This window comes from Suncus etruscus, chromosome 19, assembly GCF_024139225.1.
Source record: "Suncus etruscus isolate mSunEtr1 chromosome 19, mSunEtr1.pri.cur, whole genome shotgun sequence".
NCBI lineage: Eukaryota > Metazoa > Chordata > Mammalia > Eulipotyphla > Soricidae > Suncus > Suncus etruscus.
This window is the reverse complement of record NC_064866.1, coordinates 44,641,871-44,654,481: the sequence shown is the minus strand read 5'-3', so window position 1 is coordinate 44,654,481 and position 12,611 is coordinate 44,641,871. Positions and strand designations below refer to the sequence as shown.

General features: G+C 39.9%; 1 protein-coding gene and 1 non-coding gene across 2 annotated transcripts in view; both read left to right on the top strand.

The window, feature by feature from the left end:
- PCMTD1 (protein-L-isoaspartate (D-aspartate) O-methyltransferase domain containing 1) overlaps nucleotides 1–12,611 on the top strand; it is a 91,231-nt gene that overhangs the window by 42,072 nt on the left and 36,548 nt on the right. The gene's annotated exons all lie outside the window — the stretch shown is intronic.
- LOC125997673 (U6 spliceosomal RNA) lies at nucleotides 9,576–9,682 on the top strand. Its single transcript, XR_007491712.1, has one exon. It is a non-coding gene; the product is annotated as a U6 spliceosomal RNA (small nuclear RNA).

Genomic DNA, 12,611 nt, shown 5'->3' with positions numbered 1-12,611 from the left:
CCAGGTTGCAGCAAGTCACGTCATTTCATTTTTTGGCAGCTGCATAGTATTCACCACATCTTAATAGTCCATTAGGTTGTATTGGGCACCTAAGTTGATTACATATCTTAGCTAATGTATTCATTGCAGCGATGAATAATGGTATACATATGTTCTCTTGAATGAATTTTTAAATCCTGATGATAGATACACAAAAGTGGATTTTCTGGGTCATATAGCAGCTCAATTCTAAGTTTATTAAGGATTCTATATTATTTTCTACAGACATTCCCACCAGCAGTGTATGAGGGAGTCTCATATGAATTTTAAGGGATTTTTAGATCTACTGTTCCCCTTTGCTTTAATAATGTGGTTATACCCTGTCTGTCTTTGTCATTTGACCTGTAGACTTGCACTGGGAGGGCAGGATATGGGGAAAAGTGAGAATCTTTTTCTTCTCGAGGACTAAGACATTTTATAATGTAAAGGCTCAAAATGGTTACCAGGAGAATAATTTAGCACTTACATTTTTTAATTCTTTTATTGAAGCCATTATCTTTCACAGTTGTTTTTTAGGTTTTTAGTGAATTAGGGCTGTTCCCACCACCATTGTCGACCTCCTCCACCATAATTCCCTGCATGCATCCCAAATCTCCACCCCTTGTACCCTGGACTACTAGTATAACAGGTCCATTTTGTGTTTACCTTGTTACAGTTTCAGTCTCATGATTCTGCCATCATTGACTTTGACTTGGGTCTCTAAATCTGATCTCTTTTTTTTTCCCCCAGTCAATGTTCCTGAGACCACTTCCCTGGGCCCCATCCACTTTTTTTCTTTTCTCAATTTGTAAAAAGACATAGAAATATGAGACAGAACAAAGTAATTCAAGTTCTGTGGTTCCCTGGAAAAGCGGAAGCCACTTATATCTAAAATATAAATAAAATTAAAAGAAAATAAGAATAAAGGAGAGGCGTGGAGGGGCAGGTATGGCTTTTTTTTCTCACAGGCACATCAGATATTGGGGAAATTAGAAAGAAAATTCTATTGGCCTAAGAGATACATGGTGTCTCCACCCATGAAGCATATTGTCAAAAGACCAACTACAGGCTCCAGGCATGTTGGTTGTCCAGCCCCAATGTTGCTTTTTATGGTTTCAGAAGAATTCTGCTCAGTTGCAGTTAATAAAGTCAGTCTTCTGCACTTAGAGATCTTGGTTTTTGTACAGGTCCTAGGATGAAGCCTAAGATAAAGTTTTTCTTTGTGGTCCCAGGAAAAGTTCAGCTTAGTAGCTTTTGTAACAAGAGATATTGGTTCTTGCACAGACCGTAGGGCAGAGAGTCTTCTGATTTCATCTCACCCTTGAGTGGTAAAATAGGGCAACCTGCCCTTAGATCAAGTTGTTGCTATTTCCTCCTCATCAGGGTATCTTATGGGCCTACCCAGGGGCAGGTTGGTGCCAGGGCAGCATTCGGGCCTCCCCCAGGGGGAGTTTGAATCCTAATTCTGGTGTTGTAATCTGTACCGGTACCAATATCAGAATCTGAGGTTCAGGGTTGGATGAACAATGTCCATTGAGGCCTAAGTCAAGTCTCCATGACAAATGCTCAGAGTGAAAGACAGACCTGCACTGTAGAATTTATAAATTCCCATCTCTACTAGATAAAAATGTTTTTCTGTATGTAATATATTCCCCATTTTAGTGAAGCACTTATATTTAAATTTGGTTTATTTTCCCCACTCTGAGATTAGAAGTTCTCAGTAAGTTAGAAACCCCAGCACTTATCATCTTCTTTCATGAACCACCTTTTTGTTCTCCTGTTTTGGGGCCATACTCAGCAGTACCCTGGGATCATTCCTGGCTGTTCTCAGGGGACTGGATCTGGTGATGAGGATTGGACTGTGGTTGACAGTGTGCAAGCCAAATGCCAAAACCCTGTACTATCTCTTCAGGACCATAAATAATCTCTTTGAAAAGGAGTCTCTATGGAATCTGAGCTAGTCTCTACATCAAAGAAACTTGGGGGCCCGGAGAGATAGCACAGCGGCATTAGCCTTGCAAGCAGCCGATCCAGGACCAAAGATGGTTGGTTCGAATCCCGGTGTCCCATATGGTCCCCCGTGCCTGCCAGGAGCTATTTCTGAGCAGACAGCCAGGAGTAACCCCTGAGCACCGCCGGGTGTGGCCCAAAAAACCAAAAAGAAAAGAAACTTGGGTGGGGGGCCGGAGAGATATCGCAGCGGTAGGGCGTTTGCCTCACACGGAGCCTACCCAGGACCAACAGTGGTTCGAATCCCGGCATCCCATATGGTCCCCCAAGCCTGCCGGGAGCGATTTCTGAGCAGAGAACCAGGAGTAACCCCTGGGTGCCACCAGGTCCAAAAAAAAAAAAAGAAAAAGAAAAAGAAACTTGAGTGCGGTTCTTATTTCCAGGTCCTCAAGGTACCTCCAATAGAAGATAGGGACCTGCTCTGGTGACACCCTACTGAGTCACAGACCTACTCAGGACAGAACCCAAAGTCTGAGTACAGGGAAACAGGATTGAGGAAGCAGCTCTCATGGCCCAGTGGCCCAAAGAAGGGACACCCAGTACTCAAGCCCCCCATATAAGAGATGTGCTTGTAGAAGGTAAGCATGCAGCCAGTGATGCATGCAGTCATCCACTGACATGCAGCGGATCAAGGCCAGCATCTCCCCCGTGTCAGGGTGGAAGGCAGAATCATACACCATACACATACTTGGCCCACCACAGCTGGTCCTCAGAGTTCTGGGCTCACCGTGCCAGCCCCAAAATGTCAGGTTCTGGGTAAAGTTATTTTCTCAAGGCTTGGGGGTGCATGAATGCAAATGGGCACTTTACTCCCTCCTTGGAAAAGTGGGTATTGCCTTCTGGAACCAGTGCATTTCTTGTCCCTCACTGGAAACTTCCATCTGGAGTTCAGGCCATATACCATTTCTGACTGGCCTCAGGTCACCTGTTCCTTTTCCTTCTCCTTTGTCAGTTGATTTCTTTGTAAGGAAGTCATAGCCCAAATACTCTGCAGGAGGGGAAAGTTGCCTGCAATTAGGTTGTCATCTTAGCAAGCTTGCTAGCAGTGAATATACCTTGAACTCTGTTCCTTACTACCACTTTCCAGGAGATGTATTCTTGACCTAATTGTACTTCATCTTCAGTGTCCTCCTTTCCCTTCCTTTTACTCCCTTTCTTACTCCCTGTTCCTCACCCCCTCATTATGGTGATGCTCTGGGAATAGGGGGAGGAGTCTGTTATATGAAAAACTTACTCTATGACTTGAATCATATCCCTGGCCTCTTCAGTGTCTTTAAAGTGCCAGATTGCAATGTAGGGAGCAGATCTTGTTATAAATTGTTCTCAGTGCACGAACTCCTGCTGTGTGTAGGTTCCAAGGATATAGGTGGATAGGTCCTGGATCTTTAATTAATGCATATGATCATGATTATTGAACACTGTCTCAGATTCATCCAAAAGTGACCTTGTAGAGTCAAGACCAGGATGCAGGATTTGTTGTTGTTGTTGTTGTTGTTATTTATGGGAAATCTCATTTTCTAAGAAAGCTAAAAGGTAAAAAATATTTTAAAGAAGGAATAGCAAAGCATTACAGCTTGGGCCCAGCGCATAGTGCAGTAGTAGGGTATACCTTTTACATAGCTAATTGGACATGATCCCTGGTACCTGTATGGTTCTCCCAGCTCTTTGGGGAGTGATCTCGGGAGTAAATCCTGAGCACCTCTGGTGCGGGAAAAGAAAAACACTATCCCCGAGTCCCCCCAAAATGATAATAGCTAATAAATCTTAGATGTGTTTATCTTCTAGTGAAATGTTTTTTTCTTCCTTTATTTATATCATGAATGTCTCATGTTAAAAAATGGTATGATAGAGCCATAAAAATCTCTGAAATTAAAAGGATGCTTATGTGTTTCTTCTAATTATGAGTTTAGATAGATTTAACCCATTGTTTCAGTGCTCTCACTAATAGATTTCTCTCCTTACTAAGTGTAACACTGTTGGCTCTGAGCCGTGTTTCTATCTGTCACAAAATGGGGGTGTCAGGTGTTTATGACAGGCAGCGGCTTATTGTGAGTACATGTCCAATTTATAATTTGGAGGAATCTAGGTTGAGCCGGGAGACTGGGAAGTTGTGGTTATGTAATTAGAAACATTTCTGCACTCCAGAGACGTTCCTGGGCCAGTGAGGAGCCTTTCCTCGCCAAGGGCCATGTGGATATTTATAAGATCATTTTTGGGCTATACAGTACAAACAGTTCAATGTGGGCAGCTTATGAGAAAGAAATATGCCTGTCCTTTCAGTGCCAATACCAGACCTTCTGGAGACTTCCCACACAGTGTTCAGGGGTCAGAAAAGTACTTCTAGCCATTACTGACCAGGTTCTTCAACACTCTCCAGCTGAGAGTGCTGCAGGATTGAATGCTAGGACCATAATAACATGCAGTGCTATTAAGGCCTGTGGCACGGGGTGGGGGTGGGGGGAGCTATAAACTCCCGGTGCTTGCTCCATGGCCATGAAGGCCACACTTGATGGTTCCTGTGTCCATCAAGTCTCAACAAAGTGTGTTCCCTTATAACCTGGATCATATGAGTTGAGGAACCCTAGTTTCTCGAATAAAAGGTAAATTCAGTTCCAGTAATTTCACTTTAAATATCTTTTCAGAACCAAGGATTTTCACAAGGACTCTAGCTTAATAGTTACTCCTATCAGTTCTGATTCCTAGGGAACCCTACTAAATAGTACAGTACCAAGACCTTCCTTAGCTGAGCTAACTATCAAAGGTATGAAAGCAAGCTATTTGATCATCTTTTTGATTCAAGAGAGGCTCTTTATTCTGATCTCTTTCTTTCTGAAAGATTCGTGGCTAATGTTACACATATGTAACAAAAATTTCAGGTTTAATAAAGTTCTTTCAATAAAATCTGTAACACTAAGTTATGTCCTGTGCAAGGTTCATTTCAGCAATGTTTGCACACATTTCAGCACAATCTTGGCCCTATGTTACTATCCAAAGGTCAGGTAATAAACAATATTTTTACTTCATGGGAAACTTGCTGCCAGCATCTAAATATCTACAACTGTTCTATTATCCAAAGGGACTGATTAAGTATACTACATGCTGTCTTCATGGTTGGTCTATCTGCTCCACCACAAGGCATTAAGTGGTCCTATTCAGCCATCCTGTATTACTCTGATCTTAAGTATTAAGTTTTATCCCCCCTCCATGAAGTACAGTTTACATACCATAAAATTCACCCATTTTAAGTATATAATTCACAGTGTAAACAAATTTTTGTTGTGTAAAACTATTACCATAGGGGCCAGAGCAATGGTACAGCGGTAGGACATTTGCCTTGCACGCAGCTGACTCAGGACGGACCACAGTTCGATCCCCCAGCATTCCATATGGTCCCCCAAGTCAGGAGCAGTTTCTGAGCTCACAGCCAGGAGTAACCCCTGAGTGCCTCCCCCAAAAATAAATTATTACCATAGTCCAATTTGATACTTGCACCACTCCACAAAGTTATCTCATGTATCTGCTCCACTCCCTGTCTACTTTAACTTCTGGCAGCTACAAGACTGTTTCTTGTCTTTAGATTGATCTCTTCTGTACAGTTTATATATGTTTCTTTCCAGTGCATTTCACATGGAATCCTACAAGATGTGGTCTTAGCAGTTGTTTTCCATAGCATTAAGTTTCCAAGGTTTACCTATGCTATAGTATTTATTTGTGCTTAATTCCTTTTGATGGCTGAATATCCATATACACATTTTGCCCATGTGTCAATGGATATTGGAGTACCACTTTAACTGTAATATATTGCTGTCAGCATTCATGCTCAAATCTTTCTGTGGGCCTCTAATTTCATTTTGTTTGCTTGTTTGGTTTTGAACCACACCTGGCGATGCTCAGAAGTTACTCCAGACTGCACTCAAGACTACTGTTGGCTCTCTCTGCACTCGGGAATTATTCCTGGAGCTGCTCAAAGCACCATACAGATTCAGGGCTTAAAACCTGCTTGGCCATGTACAAGGCAAACTAAATGCCTTATTTAATAGCTGTTCTATCACTCTGGTCTTGTTTTCATTTCTTGAGTGGATTCCTGTGAGAGGAATTACTTAGATATATAGCAAGGTTTACATTAACTAATTTTTTGTCTTGTTTTGGGGGACACACCCATTAGTACTCAGGGGTTACTACTGGCTCTGCCTTCAAAACTATTCATGGTGGTGCTTAGGGAACCTTATAGGATGCTGGGGATTGAACCTGAGTCCTCTGCAGGCAAAGTAAATGCCTTACCCACTGCACTGTTGCTCCAGCCCCAACATTAACTTTGTGTTCAGTCCTGTAGATAAAGCTCAGGTTTTTCATATATAAAGAATGAATGTGTTCCACCACTGAGCCATATCTCAGCTGATCTACTTCATTTTTTGTGGAAGGTGGTGGTTTGAGTCTCAGAGTTTACTTCTGGTTCTGCACACTTAGGTTACTCCTGGCAGATCTCACAGGACCCTGTGTAGTGTACAGCTCTTACCAGGGTTGGTTGCATGCAGGGCAAGCACTTTACTCCAATGTACTATCGCTCTGGCCCAATGCCAGTCTACTTTCTAACATGATAGTTTTGTATTTCTAACAATAATATTTAAGATATTGCCAGTTCTATATCCTCATTGATCATTGATGGTTTTCTTTAAGCTATTCCTTTGGGTGGATATAGAGTGGCTTAACTTGCACTTCCCTAATGAATGATAGTTATTTATTCCTATGCTTTCTGGTCACAATATTTTCTTTGGTGAGATCATCTTTCAGCCAGTTTTAAATAGTAGTTGTTTGGATACAAGTCTGATAGGACAAATAGAATTTTTATGGGTTCTTTTCTTTATTTCCTTCCTGGTAATGACTCCAGAGGTGCTTGGGAGCATGCAGTGCCATGCATTGAACTGGTTGTTTCTGTGTGTGAAACATGCATTCCAGGCCACAGAGCTACTTCCATAAACCAGTTTTGCAAGCTGTTTGGGTTTTTGTTGGTTTGTTTGTTTTGGCCTAGAGTTGGTCCTTAAGCTTACTGCTGACTCTGTACTCAAAAACTATTTTAAGAAGTCCTTAGAGGACCATATGGGATGCTGGGGATCAGACTTGATGAGCTCCTTACTTGCTGCTTTAGTTCTCCAGCTCCTTGCAAGCTTTTTCATTTCTCATGACCCAGTTCAAGGTTAATGGTCATCTGTCTTCCCCCATTCTTTTGTAAGATGAAGTATTCGGCTTTCTAGTTTCTCTCAGATTATATTTTCTGTGTTAAATAAATTTATTTTCCTTCTCCATTATTTTTTCTGTTGTAGTTTGTTTTCTTTTTAGAAATCATAAATTCTGTTCTTAGTATATCTTTATTTTGATCTTTGAGCAAATCTGGATTGGAAAAAAACATTGATAATTAAGTTACTTAGACTTCCTCTGATCAGTAAAGCTTAACCACTTAAAAAAGAAACTTCTTGGAGACAGACCATATAGGGGATAAGACTTTTGCCCTGTATGAAGCTGACCCTTCTACCTCCTGAGGTCACTTGAGCACTTCCAGGAGTGATCCCTGAGCATTGCTGGATATGACCCAGCATCCCCACCCTAGATACCAGCATTGAAGCCTTAGTTCCTGTCCTTTTTCTCTCTCTCTCTCGAGCCTAAATTGATTTACCATCATTACTTTATTTCTTAGTTTTGTTTATTGTCTCTCAGGTTGTAGATTAGAAATAATTTCTATCCATGATTTTCTTCATATTGCTACAATCTGAAAAGTAATACCCAGATAATTTATTTATTAGTATTATCATTACATATTTTAAAACAGTAATAAAATTTAAATATTAGCAAACAATAAAGGCTTTTGAAACTTTACAAAGTTTTATGGTAATTTCTTAGACATTTTATATTCTTAAAACTTGGGGAAAGTCTTATGAGATTCATACTATCTCCAGTTTTCCACCTCTTTCCCCAGTGAGCACCATCAGCTTACCAATTACAGTTGAGCTATATTTCAGATTTTTTGCTTGATTAATTCTCTAATTCTAATCCCTGTCAGGCCTCATTTCTGTATGTACACAATGGATGGAAGTCTCCTGAGTGCCACTGAGATGACCTTGCAGTGCATCGTCATGTTTCTTAGATTATTCCCGAAGTTCTGCCTGTATTCAGCTCGAGGTTCCTTTTTTTACCTGCAAATATGAAGGCTTTAGAATGTTCTATTTTTCCCCATGTTTGCCATCTTGGTGAATATCGGTTTCTTTTTACTTTTCGTGGAGTAGGTAATGAATATATTCCTGGGGTTCAGAATTCAGAAATAAGACAGACTTTATGTCTTTCTGTCTTATCCAATTTATTGTCTTCAACAGTACCTCTGGATCCCCAAGGATACCTTGAGTCTTACATAACATGCACAGGATGTTTAGGGATGCAAGTTTGTTTGATGTTTGAAGAAAGAATTTTCTGAGATAACTAAAAGAATCATGAATTTCATTTTGGAAGTCTGTGTCAGAGAGCTAAAATTAAATGTTCATTTTTTTCTTTTTTTTTTTAGTTAAACAACTTTATTACATACATGATTGTGTTTGGGTTTCAGTCATGTAAAGAACACCACCCATCACCAGTGCAACATTCCCATCACCAATGTCCCCAAAAAATATTCAAAGGAATAGGAATATACCTATTAAATAACACTTCTATGAAATACCTTATTTAATTACATCAGGTGGGTGTTTTTTTGGGGGGAGGGACAGGGAGGTTGATATTGGACCACAGTTGCCTGTATTCAGGGTTTTCTCCTGGTGCAGGCTCTCAGGATTACATTTGGTACAGGGGCTTAAACCTTGCTCACCAAGTTCCCTACCCACTGTACAGTCTCTGATCCTATACTCAGATTTTTTGCCATTATACTATGATTTATAATCCAAATGTGAGAAATGAATTTTTTCCTTTGTGTTTCTCATTTGCTTCAGTCTCAGTTGCATTAACCTTTTAAAATTAGGACAATTACGACATTTATTGTACTTGATCATTCTTCCAGAAAATACAGTTGCTGAGGATTTAGCAGTATATAATGTATTTTTCTCTATTTGAGACCATGTATGTTTGAAATTGTGTATATTATTTTTTAAATATCAGTAGGTACATTATATCGAATGATTATCTCTCATTTAGTTAACTACATATTCATTAAGTAGTTAGGTAAATTGATCACTGTGTTATCCCCAAAGTTTGTTTTGGGTACATTTTAAATAAATAAGTGAAATAGCTGATGAAAATAAACTTCTAAGAGAATTGACTGTAATAAAAATAATTTAGATTTAGATCAAGAGCTAACTATTTAAATTTTTATTTTAATTTATTCTGTTACATTGAGAACATTTTTTCTCAACAGAATTTGCTTTGGTAGAAATGGTCTATGTTTTAATGTATGAGTTATAAGTGTAAGTTGTTTTGGACATATTAAATAAACAGTATTGACCTCGGGAATAGAACTATTTTTAGAGCAATATAGTTTTTATTAAAACTTACTTAGAAAAGGGAAGGAAAGTGTACTCGCTTCGGCAGCACATATACTAAAATTGGAACAATACAGAGAATATTAGCATGGCCCCTGTGCAAGGATGACACGCAAATTTGTGAAGCATTCCATATTTTATTAAAAAAAAAAAAAAAGAAAGAAAGAAAGAAAAGGAAGGTGAGAATTGTGTGTCTCAGAAAGACAGGTTTCTCCTAAATGAGAATAGGCAAGCAAAACAAATAAGCAAAATACGTATTCAAAGATGAACACAGGCTTGAAAAGCAAGTTCACTGGATGAAAATTTTAATAACTTCATTGTGATATCTGTTCTTTTATTTATTTATTTACTTATTTATTTTGGTTTGGGGGCCACACCCAGTGACGCTCAGGGGTTACTCCTGGCTATGCGCGCAGAAATTGCTATTGGTTTTTAATTCTTACTTATTTTTTCAAAGAACCAACTTTTGCTTTCATTGATCTTTTGGATTGTTTTTTCGGTATCCTGTCATTAATTTCTGCTCTAAGTTTTATTATTTCCTTCCACCTGCTTACTTTCATCTCATTTGCAGGTCATTTTTCAATTTTCTTAGCTGTGTCATTAATTATGTAGGCCTTTTCTTCCTTTCTGATGAATGCTTGTAGAGCTATAAATTTCCCTCTCTTTTTTTTTCTGTTTTTTTTGTTTTTGGGCCTCACCCAGTGATGCTCAGGTGTTACTCCTGGCTTTTTGCTCAGAAATCGCCCCTGGCTTAAGGGACCATATGGGACTCCAGGGGATCAAATCGAAGTTCATCCTAGGTCAGCTGTGTGCATGGCAAACGCCCTACTGCTGCGCCACCACTCTGGCCCCCGTTCTTAATATTTTAGGTATGATTTACTTTGAGCCATATCTTCGAGTGCTCAGGGCTTAGCCCTGGTTCTATGCTCAGGAATCATTCCTAGCAGTGCCAAGATGTCTGGAATTGAATCTAAGCCAGCCACATGGCAGTCAAGCGCCCTACCCACTGTGCTGTAGCCTTTTCTATAGATATTTAAGCCAATGTTTTTACTTTAAAGGAGGTAAATATAATAATATATATAATAATAAAAGAAGATAACTTTTGTTTTTGGTTTTGGGGTCACACCCAGCAGTGCTCAGGGGTTCCTCCTGGCTCTACGCTCAGAAATCACCCCTGGCAGGCTCACGGGACCATATGGGATGCCAGGATTCAAACCACTGTCTCCTGCATGCAAGGCAAATGCCCTACCTCCATGCTATCTCTCTGGCCCCAAGAAGATAATTCTCTTTTTTGTTTGTTTTGTTTTTCGGGCCACACCCGTTTGATGCTCAGGGGTTACTCCTGGCTAAGTGCTCAGAAATTGCCCCTGGCTTGGGAGGACCATATGGGATGCTGGAGATCAAACCGCAGTCCTTCCTTGGCTAGCGCTTGCAAGGCAGACACCTTACCTCTAGCGCCACCTCGCCAGCCCCAGAAGATAACTCTTTTTTTTTTTTTTGGTTTTTCAGGCCACACCCATTTGATGCTCAGGGGTTACTCCTGACTAAGTGCTCAGAAATTGCCCCTGGCTTGGGGGGACCATATGGGACGCCGGGGGATCGAACCGCGGTCGTGATCTTTCCTTGGCTAGCGCTTGCAAGGCAGACACACCTTACCTCTAGTGCCACCTCGCCGGCCCCCAGAAGATAACTCTTGAGACTAGAACAGTGGGTAGGATATTTGCTTTGCATGGGCTCACCCAGATTCAATCCATGGTATCCCATCTGGTCCCCTGAGCACACCAGGAATAATTCCTCAGTGCAGAGTCAGGATTAAGCCATGAACACCATCGGCATGGCCCTAAAACAAAATAAGTGACCAATATTAGTAACTAGGATCAAGTGAGATTGAAATGGAATTTTTTTCTTTTTTGGGGCGGGTGTGTGGGCCATACCTAGTGACACTCAGGGGTTACTCCTGGCTGTGCGCTCAGAGAAATCACTCCTGACTTGGGGGTACGATGTGGGATGCCAGGGGTCGAACGGCAGTCTGTCCTAGGCTAGCGCGCACAAGGCAGACAGATGCCTTACTGTTTGCACCACAGCTCTGGTCCCTTAAATGGAATTTTTTTTCTTTTTCTTTTTCTTTTTTATTTAAACACCATAGTTTACAAGATTGTTCATAATAACTTAAATGGAATTTTTATGGTAAATTCCAGGATGTGCTTCATGATACCCTTCTTAAACCTGGAAAGAGGAGAACTGCTTTCTAGTCTTACCTATATTTAGCTTTATACAGAGTGCTAATGCCAATAAGACAAGATTCAGTGAAATATCAACCATATTTACTATATAAAATAAAATATAATTAAAATTATATTAAATATAAACTTAGTATATAAATAGCACGTTTATATGTAAGTATATCATATTATAATTTATGTAGATTATATAATAACTTAAATATACTTAAGTTTATTATATAATATGATCTGCATTTTATACATAAATATATGTAATTTTAATATATTAAAACAAGGTTTAATATATTAAAAGTCTTTAAATGGTTTTAAAAAACAAAACTAACTGTTGGAGCTGAAGTGATAACACAGGTAGGGCGTTTGCCTTATAGGCAGACAATCTAGGATGGTCCCGGGTTTGATCCCCGGCATCCTATATAGTCCCCTGAGCCTGCCAGGAGCCGTTTCTGAGCAGAGTCAGGAGTGATCCCTGAGTGCCTCCAGGTGTGGCCCAAAAGCACCCCGAAAATTGATTTAAAAAAAAAAAACAAAATAAAAAACTATCATACAAGAGTATGGAAGGACTGATTATTTTAATCAGTAGAAATGTATTTTTATTAATTATGTCCATGTCATTTTCTCCTCTTTAAAAAACTTGCCTTTGGACTATTTTATGTTTCTAAATTATATCTGTTCCTGTCCCGGTTCATTCTCTACAGTAACTCATAACTTCTCTTGAGTTCTCAGCGAGAACGGTCTTCTTTTTTCCCTCCCCCATAGAAAACAATCACGACTCCCTCTTGTGGTCAGTACTTTTAAACCTAGGTGTGTTTACTTGGAGATCCTAAAT